The sequence below is a fragment of the Castor canadensis genome, chromosome 5 (genome assembly GCF_047511655.1).
Source record: "Castor canadensis chromosome 5, mCasCan1.hap1v2, whole genome shotgun sequence".
In the NCBI taxonomy this organism is placed as follows: domain Eukaryota; kingdom Metazoa; phylum Chordata; class Mammalia; order Rodentia; family Castoridae; genus Castor; species Castor canadensis.
In genome coordinates, this window is record NC_133390.1 from 111,680,387 (window position 1) to 111,697,662 (window position 17,276).

At 37.8% G+C, this 17,276-nt stretch overlaps 1 protein-coding gene across 6 annotated transcripts in view; it reads right to left on the reverse strand.

Moving 5' to 3' along the window:
* The window catches only part of Lekr1 (leucine, glutamate and lysine rich 1), a 193,518-nt gene that overhangs the window by 160,948 nt on the left and 15,294 nt on the right, over positions 1–17,276 (reverse strand). The gene's annotated exons all lie outside the window — the stretch shown is intronic.

Genomic DNA, 17,276 nt, shown 5'->3' on the forward strand with positions numbered 1-17,276 from the left:
CCTGCAACAAATAAAAACCATCCTATTCCAGAGCTAAAATAACATGATCTGACTTGTTTGTTCAGGCTGGTGGCATGTGAAGCAGTAAAGGAGTGAATGGAGGGAGAAAGAGCGAAAGAAAAGCTAACAGAAGGACAAGCAGGGACTATGTCCTTTAGAACAGTTTTGCTGCCTCTTCCACAAACAGCAGCCTGAATGCAACACTAAAGGGAATGGCCATTTATTATCACCTTTTAGACTGGTTTCAGATATATAGACAGTGGAAAGTTCTCACTAGGATGACTATTTTATCTCCCTCAGAACACCATGGATTTCCTCTAGTACTAAGTAAGCCTTGCTTAAACAAACTAACTGAAATTCACCTCTCCAACCCCTGCTTCTACTCCTACAAAAAGGCCATGAATGTGAGAATCCCTGGAGTTTGGGTGGAAGGACTTGCAGGAAAGCTGAACCTAACTGTTAATCCTCAGGGCTGACATATTGGATTTTGGGGGTTTTGTCCCACACCTACATCCCGTCTCCCTCATGTGTTTTATTTTGTCCTTTTATACCACCTCATATCTTTTTTGTAAAGAAAGGAGTCTAATAAACAAAATGATTACTTTCTAAAATTATGCTTTCTATGCAATTGCTATTCTTCCAACCAGAAACATGGGTCATGGGCCTAATCAAAGTTGGTTAGGCATTTTAAAATACCAATTACAGTAGAATTGATTTTGGTAGAGAGCAGAATTGATTTTGGTAGAACTGAGATTAGGGAATTTCCTAGATCCAAGAGCACTGCTTGTAGTATCAGCCAATGCTTAGATATTGAAGGCAGGTAGAAATGTGATGATATCCACATGGAAAAGCATTATGTATTAACCTTAGGTAAAACACAGAAAGAGAAAAAAAGGAAGGGGAGGGAGAATTCCTCTAAGGCATTGAGTAAGGTGTGTATCATTCCTGTGAAACAGCTTTTTTTCTGACCATTGTACAGATGGAGAAATCAAAGCACAGAACAATTAAGAAGCATGATCATGGGTCTAGGTAATGGCAGAACCTACACTCTTTACACTGTATCACAAATTGCTTCCCTTCTAATTCTAATTCTTATGATGCATTACATTTTACCTAATATAAATTATAGAATTTAGCCTAATAAAAATTCTATTTTATTTGTTTTTTTTATACCACTTTTTTTTAATTGTTTTATTATTCATATGTGCATACAAGGCTTGGGTCATTTCTCCCCACTTCCCACACCCCCTCCCTTACCACCCACTCTGCCCCCTCCCTCTCCCCCCCAACCCCTCAATACCCAGCAGAAACTATTTTGCCCTTATCTCTAATTTTGTTGAAGAGAGAGTATAAGCAATAATAGGAAGGAACAAGCGTTTTTGCTGGTTGAGATAAGGACAGCTATACAGGGAGTTGACTCACATTAATTTCCTGTGTATGTGTGTTACCTTCTAGGTTAATTCTTTTTGATCTCACCTTTTCTCTAGTTCCTGGTCCCCTTTTCCTATTGGCCTCAGTTGCTTTTAAGGTATCTGCTTTAGTTTCTCTGCGTTAAGGGCAACAAATGCTAGCTAATTTTTTATAATGATAACTAATATAAAGTAAGGCAAAGTCAAGGTGGAAAGATGAGTACAAAGAATAATGATGATCTGAAATTCCACACTGCTGGTTAAAAAGCTTGGGGGAAAAGAATGACTTTAAAAAGACAAAGCTGAAGAAATGCATCTTATTTTGGTAACTATGTTGCTACAGCAACATCATAATGATATACAAAGGGCTTTCAAAGTTACACTGCTAATAAAAGATACACATGTACACATAGGTCTATCAATATTGTTGAATAAATATTAATCTCCATAACCTTGCTAGATCCAGTAATGAGGAAGCTCATTCAAACATTATTTATATCAACCATAAAAACACCTGTCAACTTCTATTTACTATTTGCATGTGTCCATAAAGAGAAGGAATGAAGGAAAACAGCATACTCTGTAACAAAGGACTTCAGTCTAGAGCACGATCTAGGGCTGGTATGGGAGAAAAATGAAGACAACAAAGGATGGGTCTTAGAACTTTGTGATATGAATAAAACATGTTCAGGGTCCTCAAAGTTCAAACAATAAGTGGCAGTAACACCAACATAATAATTCCTATTTGTATATCTAGAATAAAAATGTGATATGAACTTCTAGGCTTAAAGTATTTGTTAATGGCTTTGTGTCTACCAGAACCATTTTTCAGTTACCCAAAAAAAGAATAAATGCTTTCCTACAATGGTACTCAGTTGTTCACCTGCCCAACCACAATCCCATCTGCAATAGTTCTCGTTTTCCTGCATGGATTCTCACCTGGCTTTAAAAAGGGACAATGTGAGAGAGAGACTTTCCTCCTCAGGACAGATGTGAAGATTTGAAAAGGCCCAGAGATTTGAAATGGTTCTCTAGGACGTAGGCCCTGTCCCATGACAACTATGGTTTTGTAGCAGTTCTTTGTTGTATAAACTCTTGATTATTCAAAATTTAGTTATCCCAGTCCTTTTTTTTTTTTTTTTTTTTTTTGTGGTACTGGGGTTTGAACTCAGGAATTCATACTTGCTAGACAGGCACTCTACCACTTGAGCCACTCTGCCTGCTCTGTCCCAGTCATTTTTAATATGTGTGCCCCTCAAGCTACTTCCATGAACATGAACTTTTCCAAAGTAGAAACAGCAGAAGGCTGGGTGACGTGTGCATAGAAGACCTTTGAAATAGGAAGGCCTTAGTGTATTTCATAAGATACTACCTTTCTTCCTCCCAATAAACTGAGGTAAGCATGAGCATGCATGTTCTGTAATGGTTGAGTGATGCAGACCCTGCTAATGTCTGTTCCTCCTTCCTTACAACAGAACCTGCATTGTTCAGAGAGCAACGAAGCAATAAGGGCAGTCAGGGCCCCAGACTCTTCTGCACTGTGGCCAATGACATAGAAGCCAAAGCTTTCTGGGGAAGTTTTTCTTTTTTTAATAAGCATTACCCTAGATGTTTCCCCCTTCATATTTCTGCCTAGAAATTGGACATGATGTCTGGTAGTGTCAAACCCAACTTGAAACCATGAGGAGACCAGCAAGAGGTTGAATATCTTCTCATTAAAGAAGATAGAGTGAGATATGGAAAAACATTTGGGTATCTGGTGATATCACTGAGATGTATACATCCCTTCTTGCTTCAAGAAACAAACGCCTAGCCAGGCATAGTGGCACATACCAATAATCCAAGCAACTGAGGAGGCAGAAATCAGGAGAAGAGAGGATCAAGGTCAGCCCAGGCAAAAAGTTACTAAGAACACCCCTCTTCCACAAACAAGGCAAGTATGGTGGTTCATGCCTGTAATCCCAGCTATGTGAGAACACAGGTAGGAGGGGTGCAATCTGAGGCCATCCCCAGGCAAAAATACTAGATCCTATCTGAAACACAAGTAAAGCAAAAAAGGACTGAAGGTCTGGCTCAAGTGTGAAGCCCTGAGCTCAAACCACAATACTCTCATTACACAATGAATTCCTAACTGATACAGGTCTAAGTGGAAGGTAGGTTTGGCAGGAGAAGAAAATGCCTAACAAAACCTGTGTGGTTTGCCCACGGCCCTCTACCCCAGCCATGCATACTTATTTTCTCCAGACCTGTCTGTCCACAAACTCAGACATACTTTCAATATTAATTTGGTCCCTAACTGTGAACTAAGTCTGGCTCTGGACTTTTTGTGCCTAGCCCGTTCCTTGGGCTGAATGCTCTAGACTCAGTTATCTGACCCACTGAATATTTGATAATTGCCTGCTGTGATCAACGTTACTTTTAAGTCCCATACCTTGTGAGCAGGCTGTCCTTCTGTGGCTTACCTCTCCTTGTGACCATCTCAATTTTGCATGGACAGAAGAGAAATTAAAGAGGAAATATTTAAGAAGAGCCATAGAGATACCTTTATATAACTACTGACGTTTGTAAGCTAAATGATATTTGTGAGAATTTAGCCAATTACTTTTTTAATAGTCGAAGCTACTCAAAGCAATACTTAATTTCACACACACACACAAAAATCAATACAAGATTTTTACCAAGATGGAGTAGCTCAGATGTTTAGAGGTCCTCTCGTTTGCATCTAAAAGGGTGAAAGGAAGAAGGCAGATAATATAGGTATCTTAGGACTTGAGAAACACCAAGGCAAATTAAATTTCTAAGTTTTCTTATTGTTTCTCGTATGTTCCAGACAAGGTGCTATATAATTCTCCAACCCAGAACTACCAATAGCTAGGGGGAAAAAAGCTCGAATTCCCTTAGCAGACCAAGAAAAGGGTAACTTATCAACAGAAAGCCTTCTTGGCTACCATATTCTAGCTAAACACAATTTTAAAACTGTATCTTTCCATCCTATAGTAGGACTAAGGTGGGGAGTTGCCTTCCATACCACCCCATCCCTGCCTCATGGGGATGCACTCCAATTTTTCCCACTGGCATAGTGTTGGTGAACTGGGTGTTAAGCTAATCTGATCCCCTCCTGCAGAAGCAAGTGACGTCCAACTTCCCCTCTGAGACAGTGTCAGCAGGCCAGTGGGGAACTGAAGCTTTATCCGCACACCACAATCCAAGAATGAACCAGGTGGCACAAGTTGGGAGTAATAAGCACTCTACTTTCCTTGCATTCCTGGTGTCAGTGAGGCCCACCGGGAACTAACCCTCCATACTTACCAAGAAGAAGACAATGAAGGAAGCACTGGAAGCAGCACTAGTTAGCACTCCTGTGTCTACCTCCATCCTCCCACCCTGTGTAGCAGGTCTCAGCGGAGCCTCCAGCCCATGTCGTTCCAGTGAGTTGGAATACTCTGCTGCTCCACCCAAGGCGTCAGTGGAACCAGTAGGAAGCTGAACCTCAGCTCCCAGAAGGACTAGCAAAGGGGGATTAAGTGGTTAAAAGGCACTCCCATTCCTCTCCCACCCTCAGTGCCAGGAGAATACAAAGGACAGCCAAGTTAAGAGTCTTATAATCTCCAAAATAACTAGTACATAACTGAAAAAAATCACTCATCAAACCAGAATCAAGAAATCACATTAATGAGAAAAGACCCAATACTGGGGTGAATCAGAGGTTAGAATTATCTCACAAGGATTACAAAGAAGCCATCACTTTAAAAGGGAATTAAAAAATCTCTTGAACCAAAAGGAAAAAAAGAGGTGGGGATCCAAGATGGTGACTAGGGTATGGAAGCAGAAAGCCTCAGCTCCATGACTCCAAAAACCTCCCTGACATGTTGAAGCCATACTTGGGTAATTCTGATTGCTTCTAGCCAAAATAATAACTGCCATCACATTAGGTGCAGAAAAAAATTAAAAGACTGACCCTCAAATCAGCCTTTAATTGCACCTAACAGCTGTGACCACGACACAACCAGCAAGGCAGGTCCAGCCCCAGGAAACCCTCCTCCCCCATGGAGATTTTCTTCTTTTTCTTTTTTCCTTCTTTTCACCTTCCTCCATCAAGCAGAAATAAACCATCAACCAGAAACGAATGTTTGACATTCTGAACCCCCTAGCCCATGGAAAGCCTCTCCACACCACACTGCACTGAGAAAATGTGGCACCATTTCTCGCTGCCTCTGGCTCCAAACCTGCCTACATGTCAATTGAACAAAGAGGTAAGCACCATACACCATGCAGAAATCTTCTAACCACTCCTGGGAACATAAACCAGTGCAGCCCCTGGCAAAATGATCCCTCTTCCCCAACAAAACTAGAAAGCAAACAGCAAACTGTAATCAAACATGGACAGTGGAGGGGGCGGGTGGAACCTGCACTGGAGAAAGGGGGCAGGGTAAGGAACTAAACTCAGCCCAGAACTGTCAGTAAATAAACACAGGCAAGGCAGCAAAGACTGAGAGCAGGGAGGTGATAAGCCACTCCCCAAAGGAGGGCAGGTAGTGGATCACAGAGTTCATCTCCTCAGCCAGAGAGCAGCATCCAAAACCCAACTGCCCTGCAAAACTGAAAAAAAGTAAACTGTACTCTACCATGGACAGTGGAGGGGTGGGTGTCATGCTGAACCTGGAGGGGAGGCAAAGAACTAAACTCCCAGCACTGAACTCTCAGTAAACAAACACAGTGATAAGCCACCTCCAAAGCAGGGCAGGTAGTGGATCAGAGATGATCTGCTGAACCAGAGGGCAGCATTCAAAACTGAACTGCCCCACCTTGCTGGGGGAAGAGCTGACCAAACACTGCAGCTGAAGGATAACACCACTATCAGCTGGGGAAAACAATAGCTAGCTCTGATCACCCTGCACGATCTGGCAAACCTACCACACCTCATAATTTCAATTCAACTGGTAGACAGAAGAACACTACTCACAAGCCAATCTCCTGGTGAGAGCACGTCAGAGCTTCTGCTTATATGCCAATACCAGGACTGGATGCCGGAGGAATAACTCCAGAACATAAACTAAGACTGAAATTCCATTGCTTCTGAACCTGGTGGGGTTTTTTTTTATTGTTTTTTTTTGTTTGTTTGTTTGTTATATTATTGTGGATTTACTATCATTATTTTTATTCCTATTTTCATTTTTTTCTTTCTGTACTATCAACTTTACCATCACTATCTTCTCATTCCTACTCTCACCCCCTTCACTCTCCCTCCTTCTCCTGTGCTACAATCCATTGCTCTCCTTTATAACTATTCTTTCTGTCCCTTCTCACCCACTCTTTCCCCTTGCCCTCACCTTCCCCTCCCATTCTCCCTAACCTGTCACCAGACTACCCCTCCCTATTACACACTCACCACCTGCTGACTAACATACTATACCAACTTTACACAACCCCAACCCCCTGCAATCTCTGACATAAGCACCCTACATTACAACAGAAATACACCCAAACACACACAAGGACCACAAAACCTAACAGCCCCCACAGAGCTTCACCCACTTGCCCACTCCGCTCCCACCTCCCCTTTTAGTGCTACACTAAACAATTCCCCAAATTTCTACAGATAGCCTAACAAACATTAACTCCCCAACTCCCACTGTTTATAGATATTACTACCAAGGGGTCTTCTATATAATATATAAACAACTGGTCAGGCATTGAACCTGTGAATTAGTTATTGCTAAATTAAACCTCCAGACAAGGGACAGAAATAGCATACCAATCTAGCTAACAACCAAGACAGCTACACCACAAAAATTAAATCAAGGGAAAGAGAGCAGGGGACTAAAACCATCAACTAGCCTATCAAGAACATAGTTGCACAGTACCAAGTGGAGCAATGGGAAGAAAAAAAAAGCATGGAAACTACTCTTCCCCCAAAAATAATTTAATACAGGACTCAGAGGGAAATGAAGAAAACAGATACCCAGTTCCTGACCAAAAAAAAAAAACAATGGTAAATGACACTAAGGAACGCAGCGATGCCCACGAAAACACCCTCAAAGAAGAAATCACTGAGAATTTCATAGAGAAGGTACTAGATGTGGTAAACCAAAATGTACAAGATGCACTCAAAAAATTTTAAGACACCAAAAATAAAGAACGTGAGAAGACACAGAAACAAATGAATGAACTCAGAGCTGCCCTAAATACACACCAAAGTGAAACAGAGAATACTATAAATACAGATAAATGAATTAAAGATGAAAATAAAAACTACTAAAGAGGAAGTGACCCAAGATATGGAAAACCTCAGAAAAAAGAATCAAACAGAAACACAAAACACAGTGGAAGGCCACTCCAGCAGACTAGAATAAGTGGAAGACAGAATCTCAGAACTCAAAGATAAAATAGAAATTAAAGAAAAAACTGAAGAAATGTTAGTCAAACAACTCAAGAGCTGTGAAAGGAACATGCAAGAACTCATTGACTCCATCAAAAGACCAAATCTGAGAATCATGGTTATTGAAGAAGGAGAAGAAGTCCAAGCAAAAGGGATTTGTAATATAGTCAAAAAATGATAATAGAAAATTTCCCAAATCTAGAGAAAGTTCTGCTCATTTAGGCTCAGGAAGTCTCTAGGACACTAAACAGACTTGACCAAAATAGAATCTCCCCATGGCATATTATCATTAAAACAACAAGCACAGAGAATAGAGAAAGAATACTGAACTCTATAAGAGAGAAAAAAATAACATATAAAGGTAAACCCATCAAAATCACAGCAGATTTCTCAACCTTAAAAGCAACTAGGGCTTGGGCTGAGGTATTTCAGGCACTGAGTGAAAATAACTTCAACCCTAGGATACTCTACCCAGCAAAACCATCATTCAAAACAGATGGAGCAATAAAAGTCTTCCATGATAAGCAGAAACTAAAACAATATATGACCACAAAGCCACCACTACAAAAGATTCTCTAAGGAATTGTACACATAGAAAATAAAAGCAAACAAAACCACAAAAGAATGGGTAGTATCAAACCACAGGAGAAGAAAAGACAAGAAAGTAGAGAGTAACATTGACTCAGCTGCGTACAATAAAAACAGCAGTTGTTTAAAATCCCTTAAACAAAAAAAAACAACTAAATGGCAGGAATCACCATATACCTATCAATATTAACACTAAATGTCAACGGACTTAACTCCGACATCAAAAGACACCGTTTGGCAAGCTGGATTAAAAAGGAAGAACCAACACTCTGTTGTTTACAGGTGGCCCATCTTATTCACAGAAACAAACACTGGCTTAGGATGAAGGGCTAGAGGAAGACTTAAGCCAATGGCCCCCAAAAATAGGCAGAAGTAGCAGTAGTTATATCAGACAAAGTAGATTTTCAAACTTACATTGATCAAATGAGATAAAGAAGGACACTTCATACTAATAAAAGGGGAAATACACCAAAAGGGAATAGCAATTATCAACCTATATGCACCCAATGTCAGCGCACCCAATTTCATCAAACATACTCTAAAGGACTTAAAAGCACATACAGACTCCAACACAGTGGTAGTGGGAGACTTTAATACTCTCCTATCACCAATAGATAGGTCATCCAAACAAAAAATCAATAAAGAAATTCTAGAACTAAATCACACCACAGATCAAATGGATTTAACTGATGACTACAGAGTATTTCATCCAACATCAGCACAATATACATTCTTCTCAGCAGCCCATGGAACTTTCTCAAAAATTGATCATATCTTAGGGTACAAAGCAAGTCTCAGCAAATAACAGAAAACAGAAATAATTCCCTGCATTCTGTCTGATCACAATGCATTAAAACTAGAACTCAACAACAAAAACAGTAGCAGAAAATACACAAATAACTGGAAGCTGAATCACACATTGCCCAAGGATCAGTGGGTCATAGATGAAATAAGAGAGGAAATTAAAAGATTTCTGGAAGTTAATGAAAATGAAAACACAACCTAACAGGACATATGGGACACAGTAAAGGCAGTCCTAAGAGGAATGTTTAAAGGCATTAGTGCATATATTAAAGGACAGAAAGATCTCAAATAAATGACCTAATGCCTCATCTCAAACTCCTAGAAAAAGAAAGAATAAACAAAACCCAAATGAAACAGAAAGAGAGAAATAATAAAAATAATGGAAGAAATTAATAAAATACAGACCAAAACCCATACAAAGAATCAACAAAATAAAAAGCTGGTTCTTTGAAAAAATAAACAAGATTGATAAACCCCTGGCAAATCTGACTAAAATGTGGAGGGAAAAGACACAAATCAGGAAAATCAGAAACACAAAAGGGGAGATAACAACAAACACAAAGAAATCCAGGGAATCATCAGAGACTACTTTGAGAACCTATATTCCAATAAATTGGAAAATCTTGAAGAAATGGACACATTTCTAGATATCTATGACCATCCAAAATTGAACCAAGAGGATATTAACCACCTAAACAGATCTATAACATGAAATGAAATTGAAGCAGCAATAAAGAGGCTCCCAAAAAACAAAACAAAACTCCAGGACATGACTGATTCTCTGCTGAATTCTATCAGACCTTTAAAGAAGAACTAATACCAACTCTCCTTAAACTTTTCCATAAAACAGAGAGGGAAGGAACACTGACTAACTCATTCTATGAAGCCAGTATTACACTCATCCCAAAACCAGACAAAGACACCTTCAAAAAGGAGAACTATAGGCCAATACCCTTAATGAACATCGATGAAAAATCCTCAATAAATTATGGCAAACCAAATCCAACAACATATCAGAAAGACCATTCACCATGACCAAGTTAGCTTCATCCCAGGGATGCAGGGGTGGTTCAACATACGCAAATCTATCAATGTAATACAGCACATTAATAGAAGCAAAGACAAAAACCACTTGATCATCTCAATAAATGCAGAAAAAGCCTTTGATAAGATCCAACACCAACACCACTTCATGATAAAAGCTTTAAGAAAACTAGGAATAGAAGGAATGTACATCAACATTACAAAGGCTATATATGACAAACCTGTAGCCAACATCATACTTAATGGGGAAAAACTGAAACCATTTCCCCTAAAATCAGGAATGAGACAAGGGTGCCCACTCTCCCCACTCCTGGAATTCCTAGTCAGATCAATAAGAAAAAGTAAGAAAAGGAATATAAACAGGTAAAGAAACTGTCAAAGTATCCCTATTTGCATACTACATGATCCTATACTTCAAAGACCAAAAAAACTCCTAGATACCATAAATAGCTTCAGCATTGCAGCAGGATACAAAATCAACTTATAAAAATCAGTAGCCTTTTTATACACCAACAATGAACAAACTGAGAAAGAATATAGGAAAACAATTCCATTTATAATAGCCTCAAAAAAAAAAAATCAAATACCTAGGAGTAAACTTAACAAAGGATGTGAATGACCTCTACAAGGAGAACTACAAACCTCTAAAGAAAGAGACTGAGGAAGACTACAGAAGGTGGAAAGATCTCCTGTGCTCATGGATTGGTAGAATCAGCATAGTAAAAATGTCTATACTACCAAAAGCAATCTACACGTTCAATGCAATTCCCATCAAAATTCCAATGACATTCATCATAGAGATTGAAAAATCTACCCTAAAGTTCATTTGGAAACACAAAAGACCATGAATAGCCAAGGCAATACTCAGTAAAAAGAACAATGCTGGAGGTATCACGATACCTGACTTCAAACTATATTACAAAGCAATAGCAATAAAAACAGCATGGTACTGGCACAAAAACAGACATGAAGACCAGTGGAACAGAATAGAGGACCCAGACATGAATCCACACAACTACACCCACCTCATTTTTGACAAAGGCGCCAAAGACATATGATGGAGAATAGACAGCCTCCTCAAGAAATGTTGCTGGGAAAAGTGGCTATCTGCCTGCAGAAAACTGAAACTAGATCCATGCCTATCACCATGTACTAGTATCAACTCAAAGTGGATTAAGAACATTAATATCAGATCTGAAACACTAAAGTTAGTACAGGAAAGAGCAGGGAATGCTCTGGAAGTAATAGGTATAGGCAAGGGACTTCCTCAGTAGAACTCCAGCAGCCCGGCAACTAAGAGAAAGGGTGGACAAATGGGACTCCATGAAATTAAAAAGCTTCTGCACAACAAAAGAAATGGTCTCTAAACTGAAGAGCCCACCCACAGAGTGGGAGAAAATATTTGCTGGCTATACATCAGACAAAGGACTGATAACCAGAATATATAAGGAGCTTAAAAAACTAAACTCTCCAAAAATCAATGAACCAATAAAGAAGTGGGCCCCTGAACTAAACACAACTTTTTCAAAGGAAGAAATCCAAATGGCCAAAAAACACATGAAAAAATGCTTACCATCCCTGGCCATAAAAGAAATGCAAAATAAAACCACACTGATTTCACCTCACCCCTGTTAGAATAGCTATCATCAAAAACACCACCAAAAACAAATGTTGGCAAAGCTGCAGGGAAAAAGGATCCTTCATACACTGTTGATGGGAATGTTTTGGAAAGGAGTATGGAGGCTTCTTACAAAACTAAACATAGATCTGCCATATGATCCAGCAATCCCACTCATAGGGATATACACAAAGGAATGTGATTCAGGTTACTCCAGAGGCACCTGCACACCATGTTTATTGCGGCACTATTCACAACAGCCAAGTTATGGAAGCAGCCAAGATGCCCCACCACTGACGAATGGATTAAGAAAATGTGGTATTTTACTCAGCCACAAAATAGAATGAAGTTTTGTCTCTTAAGCAAAGTTAGCCAGGCTCAGAAGGCCAAAAATCATATGTTCTCCCTCATATGTGGATTATACAATTGCAGTAATATTATTGGACATGGGTCACACACTAAGGGGACAATGTGTATGGGAGGAATAGGGAAAGGGAAGGAAACTTAAAACTTGAATGTGGCTGATGTGCCTAGTGTAAATGAACAAATACAGTAATCTTAAACTGGCAGAGGCCACTATTGGAAAGTGACTGGGAAGTAGCAAAGAGGTCTGATAGAGATGAACCAATTCAGGTTGTAATACACATGTGGCATGGAAACAATGCTAGGAATCTCTCTGTATAGCTATCTTTATCTCAAGAGCTAATAAGAAAGATATAGCATTTTTGTTAGCTTATACTGTCTCTTCAACAAAACTGGAGAAGAGAAGGGCAGAACGGCATCTGCCTGGAAGCAAGTGGAGTGGGGTGTAGGGGGAGAAGGGCGGGGGGCAGGGGGAGAAATGGCCTAAACAATGTATACACATATGAATAAATAAAAAAAGGGAAAAAAATGAGAAAAACCTTAACAAAGAAATAGAAATTACAGAAAAGAATCAAACAGAAGGTATAAAACTAAAAATACAGCTGGGCACAGCAGTGGCTCACGCCTGTATTCCCTGCTACTTGGGAAGTGATCAGGAGGCTCATGGTTTGAGGTCAACCTGAACAGAAAGTTATCAAGACCCCATCTCAACCAAGAAGACATGGACATGCTGGTGCATGCCTGTGATCCCAGTTACACAGGAGGCCATGGGTAGGAAGATCAGGATATGAGGCTGGCCTGAGGTAAAAACACAAGACCCTACCTGAAGAATAAAGCAAAAGGGGCCGAGGGCGTGCCTTAAGCAGTAGAGCACCTGCCTAGCAAGCCTGCAAACCCCAGACCCACCAAAAATAAATAAATAAATAATACAGTAGCTGAAATAAACTCACTGGATGAAATGGAAGGGTGGAATGACAGAGAACAAAATCAGTGCACTTTTAAATAAATCAACAGAATTTCCCCAATATAAGCAAAAAAGGAAATGGGAAAAAAAATTAACCTAAAAACTTCAGGGACCTGTAGGACAATAACAAAAGAGCCAACCATCAGATGATTAGAATTTGAAAAAAGAAAACTATAGTTTTACAAGTTACTACCACTGGCGAAACTGAGTAATGGGTACAAAGGCTCTCTTTCTTAAAAATGAGTATGAATATGCATTTGTCCTCAAATTAGAAGTTAAATTTTGAAAGTTAATTAAGCCCTTAATAGAAACATTTCTGATCAATAACCTGACACTATGGCTCTTCAGTTCCCTAAGTAAACGCCAGCTGTGATCAGTGCCACTCCATGGTGATTATGAATGGTATCATTTACTAGGTATGCCATTCTGGCCTGCTGTGAATGAGTATTATAAGATCACGCCAATACATTTAATAAGTTGGACTTCTTTATTTATTTATTTATTTTTTTATAATAAATGAAACACTCAGAAATTTTATTAATGTGTTTACCATATAAGGAAGAAGAAAAAATATTAGAGGGGTTTCCCCCTTCTCCAATCTTAATCAGAAGATATATGTTAGTGTTCACAGTATGGTTATATTAAATTAAGTTTATAATTAACCTGTATATACCTAAGAATTGACTTCATGTTTCAATGAACTCTTATAAGCTGATTTTTTCATTGTTAATACAACTACAAATTCCTAAATGTTTTGCATTTTCTCTCATAAAACTAAGTTCCATATTAACTATCTTCACCATCAAATAGCTTTTCTAGAAGAACAGGTATCATTGTAGTGACATGGGAGAAGATGGTGATCTGCAAACCTGGAAGTGAACCCTCAGCAGACATAGGTTGGTACCTTGATCTTGGACCTCTTCGGAAGTGTGAGAAGTCAATGTTTCTTCCTTTTGAAGCAGCCCAGTCTATTTTAACTCAGTACAACACACCAAACTGAGACACCTCCCTTTATCATTCAATTTAAGTTATTTTATCACGTGTCCTTATTTTTATCATGGCACTTACTATTACTCATTATTTTTCTTCTTTATGTCATTATTAGAACACTCAAAGAAAGTTGAACCTATGTCTATTCTTTCCCCTTGTAACCCCAGTGTCTAGCCTATTGTCTGGTACATTGAAGGAGCTCAATAAACATTTGCTGAATAAATAAAAGTAAAAGACATTTTCAAGAGAATGAGAAAACAAGCCATAGACTAGAAGAAAATACCTGCAAAAGACACATGTGATAAAAGACTATTATTCAAAATATACAAAGAACTATTAAAACTGAACAATAAGAAAACAACTGATTTAAAAAGTCAAAATACCTAAACAAACACTTCACCAAAGAAGATATATAGAAGGCTAGCATATGAAAAGACCCTGTTATTGAGGGCGTGGGGGGGAGAGGGAGAGGGCGGAGTGGGTGGTAAGGGAGGGGGTGGGGGCAGGGGGAACAAATGAACCAAGCCTTGTATGCACATATGAATAATAAAAGAAGAAAAAAAATAAATAAAATATGAAAAACATGAGAAAAAAAAAAGAAAAGACCCTGACTATCATATGTAATTAGGGAATTTTATGGAATTAAAACAACAATGAGGTTACTATTATGTCCAATGAACAAGACAAAACTTAAGATCGATATAATCTGAATAGCATAATTAACTAGTATAACTTAATGGATCTACTGAAAAGTTATACCCACAAAACAATGAATATGTAACCTTTTCAACTATATATGGGTATTTCTAAGAAACTTACTGCTAAACTCTTAAGTTCTCCCAAATGGGTTATACTCTCTGTTCAAACTAGAATGAAAGTAGATATAAATAAAAGGTTACCCAAAAAAATCTGTCCATTTAGAAATTTTAAAACTAAGTGTTTCTTAAGAAACACTTACCTTTCATCTTATTTAGAAATAAATGAAAATAAAATATTATCAAAAGGCTTGCTGTAGCCAAAACAACAAACTTGTCACCACAGGGAAATTTGATAGCTTTACATGTATTTATTTTTATTTTACCTTTTTTTTTTTAATTTAGTAGTACTGGGGTTTGAACTCAGGGCCTTGAGCTTGCTAGGCTGGTGTTCTACTACTTGAGCCACTCCCCCAGTCCAAATTATTTACTTTTTTAAAAAAGAGTGAAAACAAACTCATCCAGACTTCAACTCAAGCAACTAGCAAGAGAACTAAAAACTAAAGAGAAGAGAGAATTTAAGAAATAAACAACTAAAAATAAGAGCATAAATTAATGAAACAGAAAACAAACATAAAAGAAACAGATTTGATTAACAAAATCAAAGCTGGTTCTCTGAAAAGGCCAATAAAATAAACAATCTGTTACTTTGGTTGGGAAAAAAGTTCTCTCTTTCTCTCCCTCTCTTGCCTTTTTTTTTTTTTTTTGGAGGCAGTAAACTGGGTTATTATATAAACCCAGTTTGCCCTTAAACTCATAGTTCTCCTACCTCAGCTACCTCCCAAGTGCTAGGATTACAGGTGTGCACCACTACACCCAGTTTCCTCCCTTGGCTCATTTTCAAATGAACCCAAATAAACCAAGGAAAAGAGAGAGCCATAACAAATAGAGGGGATGAACTTTTAAATAAGAAGACACTACATATTACAAAATACCATAAAATTTTAAATGTCAAATGATATTCTTGATTGTCTAGGAAAATATTACTTTCTAAAATTGACACAGGGGTAAAAATCCATAAGTAAAACAATAATGAGAGAAAATAAAATGTATCATCAAAGTTCTACCACCCCAAAAAAAGACACAAAACATTTTCTATGAAGGAGATCCAAAGCTGCAAGGAACAGAACTTATGTGTTACTGAAAATGTCGGGTACACACAAAAGATGGATGGCCTCTTAACTTTTTTTAAAAGATAAGCCAGTGTTTATTCCATAAAAAACTACAGACCAAGTTCACCTGTGAACACAAATGCAAAAATTTATGCACAATACTAGCAAATGAATCCAGCATTGTATTAGAACAATGTTCTTCATAAGTGGCTTCACAGGTCCCTAGTAACATGGGTGTTTACTTTAGCGTTACTGAGACAAAACATGCTTATTTTAATAACTGCATATTTATTTTCAACCTTCAATTTATGGCAAGTGATAATTTTTTCTAATGACTATATTCACAGAAATACCTATAATTAAGGGTGCATTTATAGAAAAATAGTACAGAGTACTTACAGCTGTGACAAAAATCATAAAAAAGGTAAACACATACATAAAATTTAGGAAATCCTAAAATATATACCATGATCAAAATGGTCTTATACCAAAATGTGAGTATAACTTCATACTAGAAACCTATTACTATTATTTACTACATTAGCAGACTAAAGGAGAAAAATCATATCATCTTAATAGAAGATGGAAAAGCATTTATTAAAATACAATAACCATTTAATTAAAAATAAACCTTTAAAAATAATAAAAGGAGAATTTCTTAAATTGGTAAAAGGCATCCTTAAGAAACCTACAGCAAACATCCTGTTTAACAAAGAAGCACACTACACAAATGCACATTACATGAGAAATGAAGACAATCTAGATCACTAAAATAAGAAAAGGTGGGGCAGTATAGCTATTGGAAATAAAAAGAGTTATTTACATATGATGTGACTGTGGCTTTTTGTATGCTTATTAGGAAAATATACATGTATACATAAAAAGTATGCAACTAATAAATTAATTCAGTAAGGGGCCTAGGTATAAAATCAATATATAAAATCAGTAACATTCAGAAAAATTAGAAAATGTAACGAAGAGAAACATTCCATTTCCAATAGCAACAAGAATCACATGTCTAGGGATTAATAAATACAGAATGTACAAGAAGCTTACAGAATTTTATTAGAGGTTTAAAGAACATTTGAATATGGGGCAAGGGGAGATACCATGTTCCAGAATAAGAAGATTTAAGATAATAAAATAGCTAATTCTCAAGATATCGAATTGTTCTACAAAGTAAATATAATTCCAATTTAAATCATAACATGGAATGAAATCTGATAAACTGATTCTAGAATTCATCCAGA